The sequence below is a fragment of the Martes martes genome (assembly GCF_963455335.1).
Source record: "Martes martes genome assembly, chromosome: 6".
In the NCBI taxonomy this organism is placed as follows: Eukaryota; Metazoa; Chordata; class Mammalia; order Carnivora; family Mustelidae; genus Martes; species Martes martes.
The window spans coordinates 44,043,858-44,071,065 of NC_137893.1; the positions used below are offsets into that span (position 1 = coordinate 44,043,858).

Here is a 27,208-nt window from a genome sequence, read left to right on the forward strand (position 1 = left end):
ATATTTTGAACTAAAATTCATAACAATCACAGACTTTTAGATAAAAGAAGCTAGAGTTCCTTATGAATACAGCACAAGAGACTGCAGAGTTTTGGGGCACCAACGAGAGTTGGGCATCCAGCTCTCGATTTTGTCTTGGGTTTTCATCTTGGGGTTGTGAGATTGAGCCCTTCAGCTGTTTCCATGCTCAGTGTGGAGTCTGCTGAAGATTCTCTCTCTCCCTCTCCTTCTGCCCCCCTGTCACGTGCTTTCTCTCTCTCCCTCTAAACTAAGTAAATAAAATCTTTAAAAAAGAAGAGAGATGGCAGAATTTTGAAAGAACCAAGAATAAAAGGCAAAAGACAAATGTCCCAGTACAATGAGAAAGAATAGCAAATAGAAATAAATCATATGCATTATCATATGCATGAGGGTTCTCCAGAGAAGCAAAACCAATAGGAAATATAGGGTATAAGTATATCTAAGTATCTAAATATAGATATCTACATAAATTTATATATGTATACAACAATGGAATATTACTCAGCCATCAGAAAGGATAAATACGTACCATTTACATCAATGTGGATGGAACTGGCAGGTATTATGCTCAGTGACATAAGCCAATCAAAGAAAAATAATTATCATATGGAATCATGTCATGTGGAATATGAGAAATAACACAGAGGATCACAGAAGGGAGGGAAAATTGAATGGGAGGAAATCAGAGAGGGAGACAAACCATGAGAGACTCTTGACACTGGGAAACAAACTGAGGGTTGCAGAAGACAGGGTGGATGGGGAGATGGGATAACTGAGTGATGGGCATTAAGGAGGGCACATGATGTGATGAGCACTGGGTGTTATGCACAACTGACAAATCAATGAACACTACATCTGAAATTAATGATGTAGTATACTTTGGCTAATTAAATCTAAATTAAAAAATAAAAATAAATTTACTTATATATACATAGAGAGAGAGAGAGAGAGTGCGCTCTACAGCCAGTAGGCTGAAGACCCAGAAGAGTTTCAGTTCTAGCCCAAAGCAGTTCTGCTGGCAGAATTCATTCTTGTTCTGGAGAGGTCAGGTTTTGTTCAGTTAAAGCCTTCAACTGATTGGATGAGACTTACCCATATTATCGAGGGTAATCTACTTTATTCAAACTCCACTGATTTAAATGTTAATCTCACCCAAAAAATACTTTCACAGAAACATTCAGAAGAATGTCTTATGAAATATCTGGGCACCATGGCCCAGTCAAGTTAACACATAAAACTAACCACATATCATATGTCTCCTGAATGCCAGAGCGATTTCCATTTACCTATGTAAGATACCTGCAGCTGTAAATACTTGGGAATCCACTTTAGAGATCACTTGGTATGTATAACAGAGGAACAGATGTTAGATTATTGCAAATATTTTGAAACAATAGGTACATCTATACTTAAGGTTCTAGTGCAAAAATTTAAAGGATGAGAAATAAAAAACTGTCAAATAGTGTAAAAGTCTGAAAACTGATTTTTTCCCATTTCTTTTTTTATCATTTTATTTTATTTCTTTTCAGTGTTCCAGAATTCATTGTTTATGCACCACACCCAGTGCTCCATGCAATATGTGCCCTCCTTAATATTACCACCAGGCTCACCCAATCCCTCACCCTCCTCCCATCCAAAACCCTCAGTTTGTTTCTCAGAGTCCACAGTCTCTCATGGTTTGTCTCCCCCTCCAATTTCCCCCAACTCACTTCTCCTCTCCATCTCCCAGTGTCCTCCGTTGAAAACTGATTTTAAAAGGATGTATCTTATAAACAGTTTGTGAGCATTCTATTTTTCCTAAAACTGGGGAAAAGGGCCAAGAAAGTAGCCAAGAGACCATAGACTGGCACAATAGATATAATTCTCTTCCACCTCACTCTTTTTCTTTTTTTGAGGTAGGCTCCATGCCCAGCGTGGAGCTCAAACTCACAAACTCACAACCCTGAGAGCAAGACCTGAACTGAGACCAAGGGCTGGATGCTCAATGGACTGAGCCACTCAGGCACTCTTCCCACCTCTCTTTTACCAGAAACTAATTTGACCCTCTCTTCTCCTTCTCAACATCTAGGATCTAAGAGTCAGAGGGAATGAAACTAACCCATTATACTTCACCAACGTGGCCCCCAGCTGATATTTGACAAGGGCCTAGAAACATTCTCTGCTAGGTATAATGAGCCAAAGTAGCCTCGGCTAAATCCCTAACAACTTCAGGCCTTGAAACATGGCAAAAATTTGACACATTAAAAAAATACAGTGTGACCTTCACTGGCATTATCCTCCATCTGTGTTCTACTGAATAAAAATCGGTAGACTGGCCCTTAATGTGTTAAATACTGTAGGAAATATCTCCAACAGATTTGCCTCCACATGGCTTCCTTGAACTGCCAAAAAGTTACACCTTATACTATTGTTCTTTAGTTTTTCTTTACTTTTACTTACTTTTTCAAAGATTTTATTTATTTATTTATTTATTTATTTGAGAGAGAGAGAGAGAACACGAGTGGAGGGGAGGGTAGAGGGAGAGGGAGAAGCTGACTCCCCACTAAACAGGGAGCCTGATGCAGGGCTCATCCCAGGACCTCATCCCAGGACCCTGAGGTCATGACCTAAGCTGTAGGTAGACACTTAACAAACTGAGCCACCCAGGCATCCATATTGTTCTTTAGTTTTTCAACACAGATTTTAGATTTGCTCAAGCAGATCTCCTAATTCTCAGATATGTATGTGTTGAAGATCTTTACCTTCAGAGCATGCAGTATATATACATAAGGTCTCTTCATAATGTTTATCATGGTTAGTGAATCTTTGAATTTAATCAACCTCTTTCCAAATAAGTTGATTTCCAATGTGTCTTTCTTAACAGGTTATCTTTCATTTTCTATTCTTATACATAAGTATCTCCCAGAAATAAATTCCAAGTTTCTTTTCATTTCAGTATCCTCACTGTATAATCATTTTACAAAGTTCACAAGCTCTAATTACCTACATAATATGAGGTAGAAAAATTCTTTCTATGACAGCCCAATAAATAATTTTTCTGATAGAAAAACTTCTGATCCATGGCCTTGCCCTGTAATAGTATATGCATTTCAGGTTCCTCCATATACCTGAAACAGACTGTTGAGAACATCATATAGAAGCACTAGTGTGAGGAGAACAAAGTAAATATGTACACTGAGGAAGCCTTACACTGTAGCCAATTCCCAACTCCACATTAATTCCCATCACCACCCCCCAAGAAACTGCTCAACCATTGATGATATTTGATACTTAATAGCTTCCCCCAAGAAACTGCTCAACCATTGATGATATTTGATACTTAATAGCTGAAGTCAATCATTATACTGGTTGTATGATAAAAGATAACTGGCAAAACTTAGTAGTATGCTGGAAAATTACTTTAACAACATACAACAGCCATGATTCCATCCTTTCGAAATATCTGAGAAATCTGTACTATCTGTTTGCCATCTAGCTGTCATTTAGAGAATTACTAAATTCTCTAAAACCAGAGTTTAAAATATGTAACACATGATTGTGTATTATAAAGCAAAAGGGAGAAAGTGTTGATATGACACCTGCCTACAAACCTTACTTTGAAAATTTAGGATTCTAGGATTTATGTCCCTGAAGTTATCATAAAATGAGAGCTAACAGCAATTACATAAAATTTACTGACAAGGTATGGGATTCAGTTATTATAAAAGCTCCCAATCCATTTCTAAAGCATTTGCCCACAGCCATTCTAAATATTGCTTAAGAATTATCTAAACATCTTATTTAATACTGACTATAATTTATTTGTAAGGAGCTACAGCAGAATGAGCAGTTGTAATATGCTTCTCACAGATGCACTGAAAGCCAGCTCTCATTTAGACAATGTTACATAATCTTGGAGAATGGGGTTTAAAAAAATAGATACTAGCCACCAGGTAAATGTGGTACACAGAAACCAAAATATTAATTCATTTTCACAAGGTTGACAAGACTAGAATATCCTTTATTACATACATAAGTAGCATGTGTACTTTTAAGTGTACTTAACTGTAGCTCATCAAAGGAGTATTTTATAGGTAAATTTTATTCTGGGTCCCAACAAAAAACATATAGATAACTTGAGAAAAGCTCAATAAATAAACTTTACATAGTAGGCAAGATGTAGGAAAACCAAAAAGAGTAGTATCCTGGGCATCTGAGTTTTATTACCCTTTGGTCTGAAGGGCAAGGGAAGAAAGAGAGGGGTCAAGTGGGCCAGTTTTAAAGAAGTTATCCCTTTAGTGGAGGCCAACAGCAACTCCATATTCCCTCTGACGTCCTGCTGGGATTCCCTACTGGCCCAAACCAATGGGAAACCAGAGGACAAGGGATTCATTGAAGCAATCCATTTAGGTTAGCTTCCCAGAACAAAAAGCAGGTGGAAAGGGTTAACGAATGGATCTAGAGTGGGAAATGTAAGAGAGTTAGAATAGCAGATATTTTTTTAAAGATTTATTTATTCATTTGAGAGAAAGAGAGAGAGAGAGAAAATGGGCAGGAGGGGCAGAGGAAGAGAGAATCTCAAGGAGACTCCACACTCAGTGTGAAGCCTGATGCAGGGCTCAATCCCAGGAAACTGAAATCATGACCTGAGCCAAAATCAAGAGTTCAATGCTAAACCAACTCAGGTGCCCCCATAGCTGATTTTTTTAAATGAGGTACAGTGAGGCCGATGTATCCCTTTGGTCCATGAAGGAGCTTCAGGGGATTTAAGAATTAGTAGAAGTAGGGGGCACCTGAGTGGCACAGCTGGTTAAGCAACCAACTCTTGATTTCAGCTCAGCTTATATGATCTCAGGGTTATGAAATTAAGCCCCGTGTCAGGCTTCATGCTGAGCATGGAGCCTGCTTGTGATTCTCTTTATCCCTCTCCCTCTGGCCTTTCCCTTTCCCCTACATTCTCTTTCTCTCTCTCTCTCTCTCTTAAAAAAAAAAAAAAAAGAATTAGGAGAAGCAGATTGTCACAGATTACAGTAATGACTGATCCTGGTAAATCACACCTCTGAGTACCCACACCCTTGTTCACCACCCCCTCATATTGACCCTGGCCTTGGCCATATGACTTGATATGAACAATGGAACATCAGCATACACGATACAAGTAAAAGTTTAATAAATGACCTCTTGGAATACTGCCCTGATATGTCTGTGCCATGAAGACACCCAGAATGAAATACCATGTGGATAGAGATGACCAGCTGTCCTGCTGTCCCAGCTCAGCCTCACCCCCAGCAGATCTATTAACTAAACACCTCAGCATGAATAAGCCCAATCAGAAAAACTACCTAGTCAACCCACAGAATCATGAGAAATAACAATTGTTTTTGTTGTAAGCACTGAGTTTGGGATGGTTTATTAAGCAGCAATAGATAACTGAACACAGTCTCATTTGACTGAGGAAGGGCTAAACTCCAGTGCCTTAAAAATCAATCTTGTTCAAATGATATCCCTACGACCCAGTTCTCTCTGCCTCTCAACTCAGCTCTACTCTCTCCCCACCGTGTGTTAACTTAATTCTCAGAGAGTTTCTCCTCTTGTAGCCAAAAGATGGTTGTAGCAGGATTTAGAGAAAAAGGAACCCTCATGCAACATTAGTGAGAATGTAAATTGGTACAGGCACTCTGGAAAACAGTGTGATAGTTCCTCAAGAAATTAAAAATAGAAATGCCATATGGTCCTGTAATTCCACTAATAGGTATTTACCCAAAGGAAAAAAAAATTAATTCAAATATAGGAAAAAAACAGGAACAATACATACACACACACACACACACACACACACACACACACACACAATTTATTGTAGCATTATTTAAAATAGCCAAGATATGGAACCCATCTATTCATCCGCAGATGAGTAAGGAAGATGTGGTACATATATAAAATGGAATATTAGCCATAAAAAACAATGAGATCTTGCCATTTGTAACAACATGGATGGACCTAGAGGGTATTATGCTAAGTGAAATAAGTCAGACAGAGAAAGACATACACCCCAAAATTTCACTTATATGTGGCATCTAAAAAACAAAATAAATGAAAAAACAAAATGCAGAAACAGACCCATAAATACAGAGAATAAACATGGTTGCCAGAGGGAGGGGGTTGGGGTAGGTTGAATACGTGGAGTTGGAAGTACAGGCTTCCACTTACGGAATGAAGAAGTCATAGGGATGAATGGTACAGCACAGGGAATATAGTCAATGGTACTAGTAATGGTAACGGTAATGGTAATGTGACAGAGAGTAGTTACAGTTGTTATGAGCATAGCGTAACATATAGACTAGTTGAATCACTATGTTATACACCTGAAACCAGTGGAACATTGTGTGTCAACTATACTTCAACTTTTTTAAAAAGAGAGATGGTTGTAGCACTTCCAGATTTCACATCCTGAATATGCAATATGGACTTTTTCTCAAAGTTAGACAAAAAAGTTAAATCTGACTCTCACTAGCTCAAACTGGGTTATTTCTACCTGCAGACCAATCACTGTAGCCAGGTGGGTAGGACTGGAGTGGTTAAGTCTATCGGGTCCCACCCTACAGCTAAGAATGAGTAGCTGCATCCAAATAATACGAGCTGATGATAGTAAATGAAGGATGGATCCACAAAAAAAACTAAGAGAACTTGAAAAACAATTCTGTGGATGCTAGGTAGCCAAAACTGATGAATTTGTAGTACAAATCCCAAATACATATCTCCACCTTTCACATTTCTCCCAAATTCTAGGCTTGTTTACTCAATTGCATGCTTGGTATTTTGTATGGCATGTCTCCAAACATATCAAACTTTAAATGTTCCAAACAGATCCACTTAAGTAGAATAGGCCTAGAGGTGGAGTGCCCCCCTTGTTCTTTGTTGTAGCTCCCAAATCTTATCTCCACTCTTCTCCTGCCAAAGTCCCATAATCTTGGAAGTAGTCCAATAGATTTTAAACCTAGTTTCTGGTCCTTGTTACTGTCATTTTCAAACCCTGCATCACACCCCCTCATTCACTGATGACTCCAGCACCTATTTCACAGTCCCTATTCCCACCACTACTCTTATCAGTTATAGTGCTATCAACATCCACAGTGATGATTCACCTAATACCTTACATTCTCAGTTTCTCATCCTCCTTCCCCCCAATGACCATTTCATTCTTCCAGCTCAACTACCCCATCCTATGGTAATACCTTCGACTCTGTCTTTACCAACAATTATACTACCTCTAAAATCTCAAATTCTAGAACCCTATTCGCTAATGCTCCCATTTCCTATCATTTCTAGTCTTCCCACTACAGCTCTTCCTTGGACTTAATGAAATCTCCAGTCCATAGATACCATCACTTCCTCACTGCAAATTATCCCCCTACCCAGTTTATATTCCCTTTTTTATTGTTCAAATCGTTTCCTTGCAAACACCCTTAACTCTTTTAGTCTTTTCTTCCTTCATTATCTTGCCTGGCAAAACTTTAACCCTAATTAATCCCACCTACTCCATACCTACACCTAAGTATCTGAATATTTCTAGAAAAGGGAAGCTTAAAACTTTGTTCATAATAAATTTATGGCCATAAACGTCATACACACAACAACTCTGGCAACAGATCCTACTTCACTTCCTTGGTCTGCCTTTTTTGACTCTGCATATTGACAGAGTATCCTTTCTCCTAAGCCTCTTGTACCTCATTATTTTCCGTTCTTGCTTGATGACCTTGTCTCATGATTATTTGAGAAAATATGAACAATGAGTTAGGACCTGCATTATCTGTACCTCTACTTCCTGCCGTGGAGCAAGATACTGCTTACTACCAGAAACTGCAAGCCCAGGATGTCAACCACTGCATGATTTGCAGGTATCAGGGTCACCAAGAAATATGACTCACATAAACACATAACAATTTACTCACACAAGAAGCAGACCACAATCAGCCTCAATAGTGAGCATCAGTCCCCCACAGCCAGCACATCTCACCCAACAGTTGATGCACAGATGATCTACAATACCCTTCCTGTGCTGCAGATGAAGGATCCCCATCTCTTCCTACCAGGAACAGATACAGAAGTGGGGTGTCATATGATGCACACACTTTAGGCAGAACAAAGTATGTATCAAATCAGGAATAGGGAGAGATATTCCCAAACAACTTTATATGTCCAGCACAGGGTAAGAGGCCTCATCTCCATATACAGAAATGTTCCAGGTCCAAGGCACACTGTTATGCAGCCACACAAGGGTCAACAGACTGCCTTTCCCAATGGTCCACCCCCCCAACCACTGTTCAGCTGCTTAAACAGCAGATACAGTGCATAAAATCTGGTAGGATCACTGTCTGCCCCCAATTTGGAGATAGAGTTGGATCTAATGGGACTCTTGAACAATCTATATCGATGCAGTTTGCCTGCAGACCCTACCTGTCATTTTGAGACAGCACTTCATCAAGGTCTCTAGAACAAGACCCAGGATGATGATCAAGCCTACCCTTGAGGATGGTCCCTAATTAGGAACCCTGAGTGCCTGGATTAAGCCAACTAAGGAGTTTTTTAAAAAGAAAAATGAGTCGTGGGGACTGGAGACTGCAGGTATATAGTCAGTAATCATCCCACCTGGGCATGGATGTTCTTTAGTTTTTACCTGAATTTTTGATATATACACAAGAGTTGTTGGCAATAATACAAATGCCTCACTATTCCACCAAAAGATAATCAAGGTTGTTCAGTTATCCATCACTACCTTAGCTAGTGAGTTCGGTGAATCTTGCTGGTTTTGGATAGCTTGGTGGTCTGAGTCATTCTGTAGCCACCAAGCCATCACAATGGGAATATGGGATTAGGGCCTTAACCTCTAATTTAGAGGGCTTCTCTCTACCACATAGCATGTCACCAACAAAAACCATTCTGCTCTGTGGATCAACCCTGTGCTCTCCTTTTTTCCCCCCTTTATAATCTTTTGAATTCCCCTTTTGGCCCTCTGGGCATGGATTCACCTTGTTTGTTTTCAATCTGTTTAGCCCAAGTTGTAGGAAACCACTGAAATCAGTTTATTGTTTTCTATCCCAAGCAAGACTTTTCAGTAGAACTTTTCCATTGCTTCCCCCACAGAGACAACCACTAGTGATAGCAGGGTCTTCCACTGAGAAGAGCCCTATTGCAAGGCCTCCAATGCATCATCCATGTCCCCAGAGGCAGGGTCATATAATCAGGAATCTATGGCTTTGACCTGAAATGCAGGCTTTATGAATGATTTTCCAGGGAGTCTTAGTGTTAGGGAAGTCCTCATAGTCAAGATCTCATTCTTCTTGCAATCTACATCAAGAGTGACATAGATTTAATCTCTCTGTCCTGTTTGTTGCCCTATTCAATGTAGGCAAAAAAAAATGCATTGCAGCAAGGGATCAGTGGTTAGCTTCTACTGCACTACTCAGCCTGAGACATTTGGGTCTACAAGGCCTTCTCATCAAACAGGGGCACCAACCAAGCTGCACGAGACTCTCCTGGCCTCTACCCATATCTTTCAATTTTTGTATTTCACTCTCTGAAAAGGACCTCATTTCAACAGTGTCATTTTCAGCAATGTCATTGCTGGTTTGCATTTAATGAAAACAAGTCTTACATGGAGCTTTCAGGTGACTTGGATCAAGCAAAGCTTTCTATACGGGGGCCTTTGATTCCCCTTGAGTGTCATCTGCAGCTTCTGGCATGTGGGAATTAGAAGACAGTGAGGGTGTGTGAAGGTGGCCAGAAGCCAGGTTAATTTTCCAGTTTTTAGGGCCCACCTCTTGCTTTTCTGCCCTTAGCCATCATACTAGTTTATCCTTGTTGACAGGGAAATTGTCTACATCTCATCTACATTCCCATTAGGCCAGAGAGAGCCCAGTACTCAGCCAGTCGATCATCAATCCCTTGGGAGCTGACATCACCCTGGGATGGCTGGACTGATGAACGCTGTTCGTCTGCATCACGTACTAACATTTCTGGTGACCTTGCTCACTGCCCTAAACTGTTGAGCAACTAACACCTGTTGTCAACCATCAGGAAAAGCAATAGCAAGATGTCAGCCTACTGCAGAGCTTGCATTGCCAAGAAAGACATGACTCACACAGACACTGGATGGAACAACACTTTATTTACAGAGAAGAAATCATGCAATATCAGCTTCAACAGTGACTGCCAGTCCATCATGGCCAGTGCATCTTGCCCCAAAGATGACACAGGGAGGTGATCTGTACTCAATCAATCTTTTTATGCAGCAGGTGAAAAATGCCCTTCCCTTCCCACCAAGAACAGATGTAGCAATGGGGTTGGCCAGGTGTCAAATGATGCACACACTTTAAGCAGAAAAAAGAGGTACATATCAAATCCTGAGTAGGGAAAGATAATCCCAGACAAGTCCATATGCCCAGCACAGGCTGTTAGGACTCTTTATCTCCATGAAAGAAAATGTTCCAGGCCCGAGGTACACTCTTATACAGTTCTGCAAGGGTCAGTGGGCTGTGCATGACTGCCTTTCCCAACACTTGCCTTATCTTTTAACAAATGAAACAAATGAAGTGTTCTTGATCCAGTCAAAGACCTCCATCTGTATTCTGGAAAGGATCTCCTCTTCTTAAGGATTTTGCTCCTACAGCTTTTTTTTTTTCTTGCCTTAAAAAGGAGTCCCATGACATATGACCCTCTCTAGCTACTGACCCACTTCTGACTTCTCATCCATTTTCTCCTCAGTCCTCTTTAACTGAGCTTCCATCATCACTATTTTGCTGAGACTGTGTTCTTTGTGTTGCCAAACCCAATGGTCATTTCTGTTATCATACTCGACCTTCCAGGAGCATTCCAAATAACATATCTCTCTCCCTCTTCATTTCATTTCTGAGATATCACACTCTCCAGTTTTACACCTAAGAGGTCTCCTTTGCTGGCACTTCTTCTCTACTAGAACTCTAAACTAAGCAGTGCACCAAGGTTTTGCTCTGTCCTGGGCTTTCTCCTCTTTATTTATACTCTTTCCCTGATGATCTCAGTGTCATGCTTTAAATATCTTATTCATGCCAGTGACACTCAAGCCCTGACCTCTCCTCTGAACTTCAGACTCATGTATCAAACTGCTCTTGACGTTTCCACATATATGAGGCTTTCCCCCTAATGTAAGCTCTTTAACTTTATTTCATGAACTTAACATTTTACTATTTCATAGAGTATTCACAAGATTTTCTTCAATTCACATTTGTCTATTCTGCCATCAAACCTAGAGCTTACTGACTAGTTCAGTTTAGAAACTGGAAAAGAGAACATTATTCTAAGATTCTTTCATTCTAATTTTCGAAGTTTGATTTTTTTTCTGTTTTGGAATAATTATGCTTACCCTACTTAACGTCGCATACATAGTTCTACCATGATTTTAGCAAAAGTTGTAATAGTGAACTTTATTCTCATGCATTATCTGCCCAGATCTTTATATATATTGAAATGTTTTCAAAAGTTGTAATGTTTTCAAAAGTTGTCTACTGGGGGCGCCTGGGTGGCTCAGTGGGTTAAAGCCTCTGCCTTCGGCTCAGGTCATGATCCCAGGGTTCTGGGATCGAGCCCCGCATCGGGCTCTCTGCTCAGCAGGGAGCCTGCTTCCTCCTCTCTCTGCCTGCCTCTCTGCCTACTTGTGACCTCTGTCTGTCAAATAAATAAAATCTTTAAAAAAAAATAAAAATAGGGGGAGACAAGATGGCGGGGAAGTAGGAGGAGGCGCCTTTTCAACCTGCACCCTAAAGTGAGCTGATTACCTACCAAAGAACTCCGATCACCCATGAAATCAGCCTGAGATCAGAATTATACACGTCTGGATCTCTACGGGGGCCAGAAGACGCCAGTGGGCAGGTAAAGTGGAGTGGGAACGTCGGACTGATATCGGAAGATAAACAAAAGGGGGAGGGAGCCACCAGAGGCGACCGACTGGAAAGTAATACCCCAATACGAGAGTGCCCGGCATCTGGGGACCAGCATTAACTTGGAGTCTTGTTGAAAGCACTCAAAAGAGCAAAGACTCGAGCGGGGAAATTGTGGGAATCGGGGCGGATAGGGATAGGGGCTTAAGTCCCCAGACCCAGGGCAGCATCCCCTGGCGCTGAGCCGGAGAGTGCGGCGGAGAAACCTGGTCTTTGTCCCGGAGCCGCCAGTGCGCCCGAGAACGGGTGGAGTCCGGCTCCCGTGAGGGGCTGGGAGCCACACCAGACGGCAGAACGCGCACCTTACTGGAGATGCTCGCGTGCCTCAACCTCCCCTGAGAGAGGTGCACGCCCAGCCTGGTGTTCTGGGACCCACGCGGCGATAGACCCACGCGGCGATAGAGCCGATAGAGCTGGAGGCGCCGCGCCCCAAACCATCCCCTGGGAGAGGTGCGCGCAAGCCCTGAGCTCTTAGCCCCAGCCAGCGGGAAAATCTCAGTGTGCGATTGCTGCTTGGAACCTCTCTGGCGGTCTGGAGCTGCCCAGACAGCCACAGCTGCCTTGGTTTTGCGTACAAGCAGGAGATCCTGCGTCCCCAGGGACCCTGACTCAGAACCTGCTCTGCCAGCGGCCCAGCGGCTGCAGCACCTGCAGGGGAGCAGACTGAGGCTTCTCTCTGAGAGGGAGGTTGGGGTGCAGTTTTCTTTCCTCTAAACCCCCCAAAACCATCAAAAGCTGTCAAGGCGAGAGAAAAGAAGTGAACAAACATAAAAACCTCCAGAGAACAAAAACCTGAAAAAAAACGTTTTTCTCAGAGCCCACCCCCTTGAGGGGGGCTGGAGGACTTAACTCAGGGAACATCATGGACTGAAAACCCACGTGGCAGCCCCCTCCCCCAGAAAACAAATCAGGAAAAAAAAAAAAAAAGACTACAAGAGAACAACCACCACTACTTCATAGATACAACTTTTATTTTTAATTCTTTCCCACTATTCTGGTTCATTTTTTTTCTTTTTTTATATAGATAATTTTTTAACCTATTTACCATCACAGTGAGATGTCCAGTACATCAAATTCCATGATAAACTTCTAACCTGAATTTTTTGATACATACACATGTGTTTTTCTTTTGCTTTTCTATTTTCTTAATTTTTAAAAAAATTTTTAATTTAGTTTAGTCCAGTTTATTCCTTTTTTATTTTTATTTTCTAATATTCATATAGAGTTAAACTTCAAGGTAATCCCCTTTCTCCAAGCAATGCTACCCCTATAGGTGAACCAATTTTTAATCCCCCTTTTTCTTAGGAAAGTTGAGTCCTTTAACAAAGATATCAAGATACATCCAGGAAGAATCAAAATAACCTTCCTCGCCCACACCGAGAATCTATAACCATGCTCCCATCTTTTTCTTCTGCCAGTGTCTCTGTGTATTTATGTTTGTCCGGATAGTATATAAATCTTATACTTGGGGTTCTTCGTGACGAGGCTCCTCCTTTTTTTTGCTTATATATATATATATATTTTCTCTCGTCATATACTTTTATCAGTCTTTTTGTTTGTCTGTTTTTGTTTGTACACGTCATAAACCTTACCCTGGGGCCCATTTGGGCTGAACCTTCACTTTTATCTTGCCTTTTTTTCCTGTCTCTCTCTCTCCCTCTTTTTTCTTTTTCTTTTCTTTTTTCTCTCATTTGGGTGGGGAATCCTGAGTGCTCAGAAGCGTTCCAGGGTGCACCTTGACTGCACCACGGTCAATACATCCAGCTACATCTGTCCAGTCATCTCTCACCAAAATGACTAGGAGGAGGAATCCCCAACAGAAGAAAAATACAGAGGATGGGCCTTCTGCAACAGAGCTAACGGCTATCAACATAGACAATATGTCAGAAGAGAATTCAGGCTAACAATTATCCAGGCAATAGCTAGGTTGGAGAAAGCCATGGATGACCAAACAGAATTGATTAGGGCAGAATTGAAAGCGACCAGAGAGGAGGTTCATAATGTTAGGGCAGAGCTGAAGGCCACCAGGGATGAGGTTCACAACGCTCTCAATGAGTTCCAATCTAATCTAAATTCTCTAAAAGCTAGGGTAACTGAGACAGAAGATAGAATTAGTGATCTGGAGGACAAACAAATAGAGAGAAAGGATCAGGAGGAAGCCTGGAACAAACAGCTTAGAAGCCACGAAAACAGAATCAGGGAAATAAATGATGCCATGAAACGTTCCAACGTCAGAATTATTGGAATCCCTGAAGGGGAGGAGAAAGAAAGAAGTCTAGAAGATATAGTGGAACAAGTTTTTCATGAAAATTTTCCCAATCTTGCGAATGGAACAAGTGTTCATGTACTAGAAGTAGAAAGGTCCCCCCCCAAGATTATAAATTCAAAAAAAACATCCAGGCACCTCATAGTAAAATTGAGGAATCATAATTGTAGATACAATCTCTTGAAAGCCGCTAGGACAAAGAAGCTCCTTACATACAGAGGAAAGCCCATCAGAATAACGTCAGACCTGTCCACAGAGACCTGGCAAGCCAGAAAGGGCTGGCAAGATATATTCAGGGCACTAAATGAGAAGAACATGCAGCCAAGAATACTTTATCCAGCAAGACTGACATTCAAAATGGATGGAGAGATAAAGAGTTTCCAAGACCGGCAAGGCTTGAAAGACTATGCAACCACCAAGCCGACACTGCAGGAAATATTAAGGGGGGTTCTATAAAAGAGAAAAAATCCTAAGAATAGCATTGAACAGAAATATAGAGACAATCGACAGAAAGAAAGACTTCAAAGATAACACAATGTCAATAAAAACGTATCTCTCAATAATCACTCTCAATGTGAATGGCCTAAATGCACCCATAAAACGACACAGGGTTGCAGATTGGATAAAACGACAGGACCCATCCATATGTTGTCTACAAGAGACCCATTTTGAACCTAAAGATACACCCAGACTGAAAGTGAAGGGATGGAGAAGCATCTTTCACGCCAATGGGCCTCAAAAGAAGGCTGGGGAAGCGATTCTCATATCAGATAAATTAGATTTTAAACTAAAGACGGTAGTCAGGGATACAGAAGGACACTACATCATTCTTAAAGGGACTATCCACCAAGATGATCTAACAATTGTAAATATCTATGCCCCCAATATGGGAGCAGCCAATTACATAAGAAAACTATTAATCAAGATAAAGAGTCATATTGATATGAATACATTAATAGTAGGAGATCTTAACACGCCTCTCTCAGAAATAGACAGATCATCGAAGCAGAAAATCAATAAAGAAATAAGAGCATTGAATGATACATTGGACCAGATGGACCTCATAGATATATACAGAACATTCCACCCTAAAACAACAGAATACTCATTCTTCTCAAGTGCACATGGAACCTTCTCCAGAGTAGACCACATACTGGGTCACAAATCAGGGCTCAACCGATACCAAAAGACTGAGATTATTCCCTGCATATTCTCAGATCACAATGCTTTGAAACTGGAGCTCAATCACAAGGAAAAGTTCAGAAGGAACTCAAATACCTGGAAGCTAAAGACCACCTTGCTTAAGAATGCTTGGATCAACCAGGAGATCAAAGAAGAACTTAAACAATTTATGGAAACCAATGAGAACGAAGACACTTCACTCCAAAACCTATGGGATACAGCAAAGGCGGTCCTAAGGGGGAAATTCATAGCCATCCAAGCCTCCCTCAAAAAAATTGAAAATCCAGAATACACCAGCTGTCTCTACACCTTAAAGAACTGGAGAATCAACAACAAATCAAACCAACTCCACACGTAAGAAGGGAAATAATCAAGATTAGAGCAGAGATCAACGAGGTAGAAACCAGAGATACAGTAGAACGTATCAACGAAACTAGAAGCTGGTTTTTTGAAAGAATCAATAAGATCGATAAACCATTGGCCACACTAATCCAAAAGAAAAGAGAGAAAGCCCAAATTAATAAAATTAAGAATGAAAAGGGAGAGATCACAACTAACACCAAGGAAGTAGAAACAATCATCAGAAGCTATTATCAACAGTTATATGCCAATAAGCTAAGCAACCTAGATGAAATGGATGCATTCCTGGAAAACTATAAACTCCCAAAATTGAACCAGGAAGAAATTGACAACCTGAATAGACCGATATCTAGTAACGAGATTGAAGCAGTGATCAAAAACCTCCCAAAAAACAAGAGCCCAGGACCTGACGGATTCCCTGGGGAATTCTATCAAACTTTCAAAGAAGAAATAATACCTATTCTCCTGAAGCTGTTTCAAAAAATTGAAGCAGAAGGAAAACTTCCAGACTCTTTTTATGAAGCCAGCATTACCCTGATCCCCAAACCAGGCAAAGACCCTACCAAAAAGGAGAATTTCAGACCGATATCACTGATGAATATGGATGCTAAGATTCTCAACAAGATCCTAGCAAACAGGATCCAACAGCACATTAAAAAGATTATCCACCATGACCAGGTAGGATTCATCCCTGGGTTACAAGGATGGTTCAACATTCGCAAATCAATCAATGTGATAGAACAAATCAATAAGAGAAGAGAGAAGAACCACATGATCCTCTCCATTGATGCAGAAAAAGCTTTTGACAAAATCCAGCATCCGTTCCTGATTAAAACGCTTCAAAGTATAGGGATAGAGGGAACATTCCTGAACTTCATCAAATCTATCTATGAAAAACCCACAGCAAATATCATCCTCAATGGGAAAAAGCTTGCAGCCTTCCCGTTGAGATCAGGAACACGACAAGGATGCCCACTCTCACCACTCTTGTTCAACATAGTATTAGAAGTCCTAGCAACAGCAATCAGACAACAAAGAGAAATAAAAGGTATCCAGATTGGCAAGGAAGAAGTCAAACTCTCTCTCTTCGCAGATGACATGATTCTTTATATGGAAAACCCGAAAGACTCCACCTCCAAACTACTAGAACTCATACAGCAATTCAGTAATGTAGCAGGATACAAAGTCAATGTCCAGAAATCAGTGGCTTTCTTATACACTAACAATGAAAATACAGAAAGGCAAATTAGAGAATCGATTCCATTTACTATAGCACCAAAAACCATAAGATACCTCGGAATAAACCTAACCAAAGAGGTTAAAGATCTGTACTCGAGGAACTACAGAACACTCCTAAAAGAAATTGAAGACGACACAAAAAGATGGAAGACCATTCCATGCTCTTGGATGGGAAGAATAAACATCGTTAAAATGTCTATACTGCCCAGAGCAATCTATACTTTTAATGCCATTCCAATCAAAATTCCACCAGTATTTTTCAAAGAGCTGGAGCAAATAATACTAAAATTTGTATGGAATCAGAAGAGACCCCGAATTGCTAAGGAAATGTTGAAAAACAAAAATAAAACTGGTGGCATCACGTTACCTGATTTCAAGCTTTACTACAAAGCTGTGATCACCAAGACAGCATGGTACTGGCATAAAAACAGACACATGGACCAGTGGAACAGAGTAGAGAGCCCAGATATGGACCCTCAACTCTATGGTCAAATAATCTTTGACAAAACAGGAAAAAATATCCAGTGGAAAAAAGACAGTCTCTTCAATAAATGGTGCTGGGAAAACTGGACAGCTATATGTAGAAGAATGAAACTTGACCATTCTCTTACACCGTACACAAAGATAAACTCGAAATGGATAAAAGACCTCAACGTGAGACAGGAATCCATCAGAATCCTCGAGGAGAACATAGGGAGTAACCTCTTTGATATCAGCCACAGCAACTTCTTTCAAGATATGTCTCCAAAGGCGAAGGAAACAAAGGCAAAGATGAACTTCTGGGACTTCATCAAGATCAAAAGCTTCTGCACAGCAAAAGAAACAGTCATCAAAACAAAGAGGCAACCCACGGAATGGGAGAAGATATTTGCAAATGACAGTACAGATAAAAGGTTGATATCCAGGATCTATAAAGAACTCCTCAAACTCAACACACACAAACCAGATAATCATATTAAAAAATGGGCAGAAGATATGAACAGACACTTCTCCAAGGAAGACATACAAATGGCTACCAGACACATGAAAAAATGTTCATCATCACTAGCCATCAGGGAGATTCAAATCAAAACCACATTGAGATACCACCTTACACCAGTTAGAATGGCCAAAATTAGCAAGACAGGAAACAACGTGTGTTGGAGAGGATGTGGAGAAAGGGGAACCCTCTTCCACTGTTGGTGGGAATGCAAACTGGTGCAGCCACTTTGGAGAACAGTGTGGAGATTCCTCAGGAAATTAAAAATAGATCTTCCCTATGACCCTGCAATTGCACTGCTGGGTATTTACCCCAAAGATACAGATGTAGTGAAAAGAAGGGCCATCTGTACCCCAATGTTTATAGCAGCAATGGCCACGGTCGCCAAACTGTGGAAAGAACCAAGATGCCCCTCAACGGATGAATGGATAAGGAAGATGTGGTCCATATACACTATGGAGTATTATGCCTCCATCAGAAAGGACGAATACCCAACTTTTGTAGCAACATGGACAGGACTGGAAGAGATTATGCTGAGTGAAATAAGTCAAACAGAGAAAGTCAAGTATCATATGGTTTCACTTATTGGTGGAGCATAACAAATAATATAGAGGACAAGGGTAGATGGAGAGGAGAAGGGAGTTGAGGGAAATTGGAAGGGGAGGTGAACCATGAGAGACTATGGACTCTGAAAAACAACCTGAGGGTTTTGAAGGGGCGGGGTGGGAGGGTAGGGGAACCAGGTGGTGGGTATTAGGGAGGGCACAGATTGCATGGAGCACTGGGTGTGGTGAAAAAACAATGAATACTGTTACGCTGAAAATAAATAAAAAATTAAAAAAAAAAAGTTGTCTACTGTAGGGTATCTGTACACACTATGGTACTGGCGCTAGGCTACTGCATTTGGCACTTTTCTCTTTTCTCTGCACACTTGTCTGTGCACAAAACTTCAGTCATCCTCTTTATATTTATTTGTCCTTCTCTAGCTCTGACTTTTCTTTTCTTTTTTCTTTTTTAAAGATTTTATTTATTTGACAGACAGAGATCACAAGTAGGCAGAGAGGCAGGCGGTGAGGGCTGGGGGTGGGCAGCAGGCTCCCTGCTGAGCAGAGAGCCCGATGCAGGGCTCGATCCCAGGACCCTGGGATCATGACCTGAGCTGAAGGCAGAGGCTTTAACCCATTGAGCCACATAGGTACCCCAGCTCTGACTTTTCTCTGGGCTTCATTTCTTCTTTTTTAATTTTTTTTTAATGATTTTATTTATTTATTTGAGAGAGAGCGAGTAAGTAAGAAAGCATGAGAGGGAGAAGCAGACTCCCTGCGGAGCTGGGAGCCTGATACAGGACTCAATCCCCAGACACTGGGATCATGACCTGAGCTGAAGGCAGTCGCTTAACCGACTGAGACACCCAGCGCCCTTAGGCTTCATTTCTACGTTTCTGATGATCCATTGGGTATGTAACTCAGTGTTCTACTCCATATTTAACACAAGCGAAAATGAATCTTTTCCATTCTCCCAAATCAGTAACTGACATCCCTCTTCCACTCAGTGGGGTTGCTGTTCTTTGGCTGCCCAGGCTCCATGCTGCTCCCATATCACATCACATCCTACTATTTCTTCCTTCAACACACCAATATCCTGTCTTCATGACAGTATGAATTTGGAAAGAGATTTGGGAATGTTCGTTAACTGAAATTTTTTTTTAAAGTTGTTTTTTGTTTTGTTTTTAAAGATTTTATTTATTTGACAGAGAGAGAAAGACAGCACAAGGGCAGAGCAGCAGGTAGAGGGAGAGGGAGAAGCAGGCTCTCTGCTGAGCAGGGAGCCCAATGTGGGACTCGATCCCAGAACCCTGAGATTATGACCCTAGCCAAAGGCAGACGCTCAACCAACTCAGCCACACAGGCACCCCAGTTAACTGAAATTTCTATGCCTCACTTTTTCCATCACTACTGCAAGGTTAAAAATATACACCAGGATTATTCTGAAGATTATAATCATGAACTAATGTGCAGAAGAACCTAACAGCACCTAGGTTCTGTGGGTTGTTTTCTTCCCTGCCTTCCATTACCATGGCCAAAATTATAGTGGCATCCCTCATAATATCTCTTCTAAATGACTACACTGATTTCTAAACTCTGCTTTTACTCTTTCTCCAAAACACTATTTGGTTCCCATTATGATCTTATCCAAAAGTCTTTTAATGACTAATTTTTAAAATAGAGGTATCTAAAGTCAGATAAACATTTCTTATTAAACTATAAACTCTTTCAGGAAGGACAAGGTCTTCTGTGTATTCTTTTTTTTTTTTTTTTAAATATGAAGTGATTAAGGGCATCTTTTTTTTTTAAGATTTTATTTATTTATTTGACAGAGATCACAAGTAGTCATAGAGGCAGGCAGAGAGAGAGGAGGAAGCAGGCTCCCCGCTGAGCAGAGAGCCCAATGAGGGGCTCGATTCCAGGACCCTGAGACCACGACCCGAGCCAGAGGCAGAGGCTTCAACCCACTGAACCACCCAGGTGCCCCTCCTCTGTGTATTATTAGCTTTCCCTGAAGCACACAGCATGCACCAGGGGCTCAGTGAACAGTTTTTCCAAAAAATTGTTAAAATGATGATTGTATCTAAAAGTGTGTTAAGAGGGGTGCCTGAGTGGCTCAGTCGTTAAGCATCTGCCTTCGGCTCAGGGTCCTGGGATCAAGCCCCGCATCAGCCTCCCTGCTCAGTGGGGAGTCCTGCTTGTGTTCCCTCTCTCGCTGTCTCTCTCTGTCAAATAAATAAATAAAATCTTTAAAATAAAAGTGTGTTAAGAATATGCAAACTTATTTTTAGCATACTAAAGCATACATGTTTAATTTCAGTTCTGACCTTCATATGGTCTTTCTTAAATCTCTTCGAATATTTGGCAGCAATTTGCTTGACTGTTTTAGGTGTAAGAAGCAATGACGGGTGCCTTCATCTCCTGCTATGTTTTTACATTCTTTGATGAGATAAACTCCTTGAATGAGCTGTATACCGCTTCACAGTCATTGCGCATGTCACTGGACGGGAGTGCTGTCAATAGGCAAGTTCTAGATTCAATTCATCCTGCATTTGTTAATCTTAGTTTGAGTCAAAAGTTAATATGGAAGGATTTTTTTTTTAAAGGCTGGAATATGTTTCAGTTATGCAGAACCACACTTACCCTAAAACAGTTGTTCTTGAATTTCTAAATGTATGTGAATTACTGTAGACCTGTGCTGTCCAATACAGTAGCCACTTGCCATACAATAATGGGACACTTGAAATGTGGACAGTCAAACCAAAATGTGCTGTGACTGTAAAATACACTAGACTGCAAGGATTGAATACAAAAAAGGAATGTAAAATATCTCAATAACTTGTACTAATCGTGTATTGAAATGAAAATATTTTGGTTATATTGTATTAAATAAAATGTATTAGAAGTAATTTCTGATTCTTTTATTTTTTAAAATGTGGCTACTACAGTATTCAAAATTACATATGCAACTCACATTTGTGGTTCATCTTATGCTCTTGTTGAACAGCTTTGGCTCACATGCTTGTTTGAAATGTTTCCTGGCTCCCATTTTTGGAGATTCTGCTTTGGTAGTTGCAAGTTTAGGCACAGAAATCTGGTATTTTTTTTAGCTCTCCAAGTAATTCAGTTAATAATTCAGGGTAGGGTATCATTGTTTTGTACTGCTTTTGACCAGGTGATTTCGGTAGTCTCCAACAAAGCAGTGATTCAAAGATAAAAGAGTAACAGCTTTCAATTTCAGTGGTGTAATAATTGCCATCCCATAAAGTCATATGTATGTTTTTCAGTTAGCAAAACACTCTTCAGAATATAAACACAACACGACCACTTTGTGGAAATGGAAGGATGATACAAACAATTAAGCAATATCTATCAGAAACTTAAGTGACTCACTTCTAGAAACTGATCTTGCAGATCTTCTCACAAGCTCACTATATCTGAAATTCACTTCAGCACTATTTGAAAGTGAAAAATTGGAAACTGAGGAAATAAATTACGATACATCCAACTGAATATTACACAGCTGGAAACAAGAATAAGTTTGTCTAGGGGCGCCTGGGAGGCTCAGTGGGTTAAAGCCTCTGCCTTCAGCTCGGGTCATGATCCCAGAGTCCTGGGATCCGCACGCATAGCATGGGCTCTCCGCTCCCCAGGGAGCCTGCTTCCTCCTCTCTCTCTGCCTGCTTCTCTGCCTACTTGTGATCTCTGGCTGTCAAATAAGTAAAGAAAATCTTTAAAAAAAAAAAAAAAGGAGTAAGTTCGTCTATATGCACTGAAACAAAGAGTAATCTAGATTTGTCAGGGGCAAGGCAAGTTGCAGAAAAGCATACAGATCTTATCTGCAGATATGAAATATGAAAAAATATGTACCTATATTTGCATATGCATAGAAATTTTAAAAATATTAACAGTGGTTACTGTTAACAGTGGGGAGAGTCCCAGTGATATGGAAAGGAACTTTTTGCTTTTTATACCTTTTTGTACTGTTTTAGTTTCTTCACTATGAGCAACATGTAAATATACATTTACATTACAAAATACTGTTAAAAAAATCTGCATAATGTCTAGCTAGGCAAGTAATCACTTCATCACTTAGGTTCCTGTTACAGAAATTTGCTTTTCACTATTACCTTTTAATCTGCAGTCTGGTCTTTAATTTTCTAAGTTTTCTAAATTTATTTCTAAATTAATTTTCTAAAAGGCCAACATATATATTCTTTCATTCTTTCAACCAATCGTTACCGACAACCTACTTTATGCCAGACCGAACACTGTTCTAAAGCGGAACAATAAAGAACGGATACAAAACGGTATGTTCCTTACAAATGGGTAGGACAATAAACAAACCCACACGTAAATAATCATTAGTCATGAGTGCCATGAAGACCTGAATTTTGAGATTCTAGAATGTTCAAACGTCATGTGTGCTTGCATGTGCATATACACGTATTCGCTCACACATACTAACTAATAACAATCATTGCTACTGAATTTTTTTGAGCCATTTGTATATAGTATTCGGGATATTTCTCAAATTTAACTTTCTCCTGCACTCATTTTAGCCAACCTAGCACAAAGAAATTAAAAACTGCAAAATTTTTCAGTTGTACGATTTTAAGCAAATTAGCTGCTTTAGGGCCTCAGTTTTCTCCTCTGCCAAATGGGGTATTTACCTCTCAGGTTGGCTGTCTCGGGAATTCTAGGTGCTGATCGCGTAACTGCAGTGCCTGGCACAAGGAAACGCGGGGATGGGGTAGGCTCCGGCAGGGCAGGGACGCCCGCACTGGGGCGCAGCTGGGCCGCGTGCAGCGCCACCGGCCGCCTCTCCGGGGAGGCGCGGTATTCTCTCCGTGGACTGCAGGAGAAATGCTACGTTTTCAGGTGCTTTTTTCACCCGAGCACTTCCGCACGCCAATTTCTCTCTCCGGGCGTGCGGGGGCCAGTGCCCGCCAGCTCTTGCGGCGCCCGCTGGGCGTCAACTCCCTCCTGGCGCCGGCCTGCTAACCAGTCCGATTTCTCGAGAGGGCCGTACGCTGAGGCCGCCCTGAGCTGCAAAACCATCGGCCCCGAGCCGGCCAATCTGTTCTGGGCAGACTTGGCCCGGAGCTGGCGGTAGTCTCGCCTCCCAACTGCAGCAGTTAGTTTGAATTCTGGCGCCACTCCCGCGCCACGTAGAGCCAGACTCGACAGCGACCGCACGCCGCGCGCAGCGGGCGCGCACCGGGGACTGGGCGAGCGTGCGGCGGGCGGGCGACGCGCGCACCAAGCCCCGGAACCAGCCCCCCCCAAAAAAAGAGGCGCCGCGCGCGCTCCCGCTCTCCTCCTTCAGAAAACGGCCACGCCCCGTCCTCTCCCACGTCCAATAGACGCTAGGGGGCGTGGCGACCTCTGCCTGACTCAGGAGAGGCTATAAAGGGAACTGCTGGAGACGCAGCTCTCTCTTTTACGTCTGGCCTTGGGAAGTGTGGTCTTGCCTGTGGGTGAGTGGGCCTCGCGGGCGAGTACCTGAGCGAGCGAAGTTGGCGCGGGCTGAGGTTAGCTGCAGCTCTCTGAGATTTTAGACCTTTGAGCTTGGGGTGCTCTGGGTTCGAAAGTTGCACGTGGGAAACACGCAGCCAGACCGCCACGTGTCCTGCGTGATGGTGGTGGCGGCGGCGGCAGGCTTCGAGCTTAGGCGTGCGGAGGCTGGTGCTGATAGCCACGAGCGCTGCGCGCGGCCTAGTTAAGCAAGGGCCGACACCCGGCTGGTGGAACCTGGGCGGCGGTGGCGGAAGAACAACCATATTCCCAGGATTTGGGGCAGAGACTTAGTTTTACATTGGGAATAAGAGGCCTTTACTAGTTAGACGATTGTTTTTCTTTCTTGTCGCAGATCAAAAGATCGTTTGAAAATGGGCAGTCCCCGACCTTGTCTGAGATTGAGCTGTACTGTGCCCAGATGGCGCTGTGTGCAAACCAGATTAGTAAAAGAGGCAGGGTTCTGGCGTTCTGTGAAAATACTTAATCTTCAAAATAATTGGTCCGCTGCGGGGACGGTGGGCTCTCAGTGGTGTAAAGGAGCTGTTACCCGGAGATGCTGAGGTAAGTACGATTGAGAGCTTAGTTTTAAAACTGAAGAAGTAAACCTGTTGATACACAGGAAAAGATGTATCCTTGAAATTTTCTTAATAGGTGCAGGGGGAAATTCCAAAGCACGTGAGAGAATATTTGCTAGGAAATGTCTTGGTTGGAACCTGACAGTCTTAACCCAGGTATGTGTTGGGCTAGTGCTTGAATTCAGTATGTTTAGTCCATATGTAGATAAAGTGAAGAAATTTTTTTGTCCTCGAACAGCATCCTGGAGATTGATGAACAGTAATGGAGCTATAAATGTCACTGAGGAGCAACCTTGCTTTAAAGTAAGTTGTGTGGTTTACAAAATCTACACTATTTCTAGTACAGTACTTCCCATTTAACATTTCCTATGGATTATGGTCTAATCAATGATGAAACCTATCCCGAAGCTGACTACCTGAAGAAAAGCATGTACGGATTCGGCTTCTGAGATAAGACCAATAAGTTTTGTTGTCTGGGTTTTACAAATGAGAAGGTTCTGTTAGATCATAAACCTTGTAGGGAGAAAACTGCTACCTCACAATGATGGGTTTTATTGTGGGTTTCTTTTTTCTTTGCCAACAGTGAGGTGTCGCTGTCTGCCCATGGAAAGAGGCCAGTTTGCAGTAACCTTCCTAAGGCATAACTCATTTCTGTGAGTGGAGATTTTTTATTTAATAGTTGGTCAGTATTTTGTCCTTGGTCTTAATCTGTGATGATCTTATCCCGAACCTGAATATCTGTTGAGAAAACTTATACGGATCTGGCTTCTGAGATAGACCATTATGAGGACAAAGATATTTTTAAGAATTCTTTTGCCCTTCTGATGTTAATAGTCTTGTAAATCTCAAATGTTTTTCCTTTTCTAGGGCAAATGCCACCAGATTTACTTGCATGAAAAACATAAGGAAAAGCTCTTCATTTTACTGGCATGGGAAGAAAACCTACAAATCAAGACAGTATATTCATTTTTATTTTTGTAAACAGATTAATCAAATCCATTGTATCCATAAGAATTAAGCCTTTTACTTTTGTCACACTGCCCTAGCCATAATCTGTTAGTCAGATTACTTTGTAGATCTAGTTCTATTTTAAATAACAGGAATGTGTAGAAAACTAACTTTTATGGTGAAGTCTTTTTTTTTTCCTCCAGTTAACCAGACTTGTAATCAGATCACTCTGAATGCTTTGCCTTTGGTCACCTGTTTGAATTTAAAATGTGTGAATGTAATTAAAGCTGAGTAAAAATTGGGAGTATTGTGGGAAAATCCTTGGGGTTTTTTTGGAGAGATGACTTGGTTTGGCAGTATCCCTGAATAAGTACAAATCATCTTGGATTTTTGTGTAGTACTAAATATTACTGGGCTAATGGTGAGCAAAATGGAGAGACTGCCTATTAGGGAGAGAAAAATACCAGGTATCAAAATGATCAGTGATTACTGGTCCTAATGCAATTGTATTTTGAAAGGATGCTCAAGATGGGAGATGTAGAATGCTGAAAATGAAGAGAGCATGGCGTAACAATTATGGGTAATGGGGGAAGATAAGGGAGTTTAAAGTAGTCAAACATTGCACAGAATGTAGACTGTAATAGCATCTGATCTAACCAAGATGGGCCCCATGCATGATCATTTTCCGTAAATAGCTACATAAGTAAGTTGTTCCTAAGCCCATACTTCTGTCAGTCAAAATAATAGAATTTTTGTCAGCTTACAATGAGCTGTATTTTTCCCTAAAATATTTTCCTGGCTTTTAGTGAAAATTCAGTTTTGGACCCATGTAGCTCAGAAGAGGCTCATGAGACTGACAGGCATGTTGGGTTATTGGTCAGGCACAGACTGAATTTACTCAAGTATTAAAATGGTGTACAAAATACACATTGGAAATAGTTTATTGCAGCCAAACTAGAATATAAGGTATTAATGCCACCTCATAGAGATCAAGTATTCTGAGTCCTTGCACACTATTAAACTATAGGTTCAATGAATTACAAGTTGTCTGCAGGATAGGAAGTGTGAGGTGCCTAAACTGAGACTAGGGTGTGGTCCCTTTAATGAGGCCTTAAGACTTGAAATCCAGCAATGGGAAAAGCCATCTGGCATAATGGATTACACATGGTATCTTGATGTTACCAGAAGGAATTGGGAAAGCTGTGTCACTTTAAGACTATCAGAAACTTTTGAAGACCAGTGGTATAATGTATATGATATGGAGTGATTTGGCAAAATATTAACTACTGAAGTTGTAATTCCTCAATGCTGTTCATAAATTAAAGAGGCTTTGGATTAGTGACCTTGTTAGTTGCATTTATTCAAAAAACAAATGTGCCTGCATAATATAAACCAGTGTTTCTTTACATTTGGTTTTAGTCACCCAAGATCTTAAGTACCTAGATACCTTAGCTACTTAGTTGGCACTTATTTGCATGCTAAATATTAGGTGTACATAATATTCATTATTGCAGTAGATGATAGAAGCGAGGTCTGCACAAAATTTTCAGGGAAGTGTCTGCCCTTTTGTCAAAGCTGGCACATAGGACTTGAAAACAAGTTGTGAAATTTGCCTTGGG

The 27,208-nt window shown here is 41.2% G+C and overlaps 1 long non-coding RNA gene across 1 annotated transcript; it reads left to right on the plus strand.

Moving 5' to 3' along the window:
* The first annotated feature begins 23,984 nt into the window (after positions 1-23,984).
* Positions 23,985-26,927, plus strand: LOC308344869. The gene is made up of 6 exons (XR_013967016.1): positions 23,985-24,026; positions 24,419-24,627; positions 24,718-24,797; positions 24,880-24,944; positions 25,225-25,294; positions 25,509-26,927. It is a non-coding gene; the product is annotated as an uncharacterized lncRNA (long non-coding RNA).
* The last annotated feature ends 281 nt before the right edge of the window (positions 26,928-27,208 follow it).